This window comes from Cupressus sempervirens, chromosome 11 (assembly GCF_028749045.1).
Source record: "Cupressus sempervirens isolate cs-2001-9-10 chromosome 11, ASM2874904v1, whole genome shotgun sequence".
Lineage (NCBI taxonomy): Eukaryota > Viridiplantae > Streptophyta > Pinopsida > Cupressales > Cupressaceae > Cupressus > Cupressus sempervirens.
In genome coordinates this window covers 33,974,838-33,976,476 of record NC_143128.1, presented here as the reverse complement: position 1 = coordinate 33,976,476, position 1,639 = coordinate 33,974,838, and the positions used below count along the sequence as shown (strand labels likewise).

General features: G+C 33.3%; 1 long non-coding RNA gene across 1 annotated transcript; it reads right to left on the bottom strand.

The window, feature by feature from the left end:
* Positions 1 to 219: 219 nt before the first annotated feature.
* Positions 220 to 710, bottom strand: LOC149528118 (uncharacterized). Its single transcript, XR_016358913.1, has 2 exons — positions 528 to 710; positions 220 to 439 (listed from the first exon to the last, which is right to left on the bottom strand). It is a non-coding gene; the product is annotated as an uncharacterized LOC149528118 (long non-coding RNA).
* Between the last annotated feature and the right edge of the window lie 929 nt (positions 711 to 1,639).

The following is a 1,639-nucleotide window of genomic DNA, read 5'->3' as shown; positions in this document are numbered from 1 at the left end:
ATGGCTGTATGTATGATATCTGTATCTCATATTGTACTCATAACTGTATCTAGTATTGTACTCATATTCGTATTTGTATCACTTATTGTACCCATACTTTGTATCCACATCCTTATGCAAGCAACAAAGTCCAATGAGAATGTAAAAAATATAATGAGAATGATACAAATATTATTTTAAAAAATTTCCAAATGAAAACTCGTCATGAATCACAACTCATAACACAAAAATTAAGTTGCATTTATTCGCTTTATTGTTAAATGAGCACATAGTATACTTATATGCTCATATTACATCATTTTCCCAAATGGCATTTCATGAGAGAGGATTCAGAGCTGTTGGCCTTTGCCACAGCAGGATAAGCAGCCATACTCATCCAAATAACAACACCTTTTGCACTCTCTCACGTAGTGCTTTTGCAGATCTGGTACAGCTGGCCCTGCAATAACTTCAATAATCAGAATTTATCTGCATTTTATAAACATGGTATTTAAGAAAAAAAATAGAGCCCTAAAAAAAGTTATTACCTTGTTGGGCTTTGCTTACTCCAAACAGAGCATCTATTGCAGTGGCAGAAGTTTGGGATTGGAGGAGGAAGACGGCAAAAATGCAGAGAGTAAACACCATCACTGCTTTGGAAGCCATTGTTGTTGCTGATTAAGCTCTTTCTCCGGAGAAGTATGTGTTTCTGATGAAGATGAGAAAGAATGGAGGTTGAGGGTATAAATAGAATGTATCTGAGTCAAACATGGCGGGCCAAAAAGCAGATCTGATTTGAATGGATAGAGTCAAAACGACGCGTCCATTGAAAATTGATAGGAGTGTGAGCTGTAAAGCACAGTTGCATTTGTTGACTATTAAAGATCTCAATCATGGCGACGCTGGTCCTCGTGCCAATTGAGCGAAAATGTGTTTACAACGGTAGGGATTCTATGGGTGAAGAGGGATTTAGGTAGTCATTAGACCAATATATGGAGACATTAAAAAAATGTGTTTTAGTAGTATAATTTATTTTTTGGTTTAGAGGATTTTTAAGTGTTTAGCATTTATCATTGGTTATAGTTTCAAAGGGTTTTGTGGTAATAGTGAGTAGGTTGGTTTCTATAAGTCATGAGAATTCTTTGAGGTTTGTATATCAATATTTTCAATCATATTTTGACATCTATCATGAGAGTGTCTAGAACGGCTATGAAAAAAAAATTCTTACACAATCAAATTGAGAAGCATCACTCAAAGTTTTGTGTGGTATTTATTCAATGACACAGATGTGAAATTCTAGGATTTTAGAAATAAATTTTTAAAAAATTAAGTCATTTAAGATTTCCAACAAGCTTAAGACACAAAAAGTTAAGGTGTGTGAGTATAGGATCCTTTTATGCAATGATCAAACATAAAATGAATCTTCAATGAATACATTTTAGAGTGTTGTGTTATTTGCTAAAGAGTTTGATAACATTTATTAATTTATTCTATAGTCATAAAGAACGACAACAAACATGTATCGTGAGCATTAGCATATGGTACGAAGGAATATGTAAGAGAGTTGAGCATAATCATGTCATATGTTCAAAACTTGCTTCACAGTTACGCAAAAAATATTCATATGCAACATTTCAAATGAGAGAATTAAAATACCATA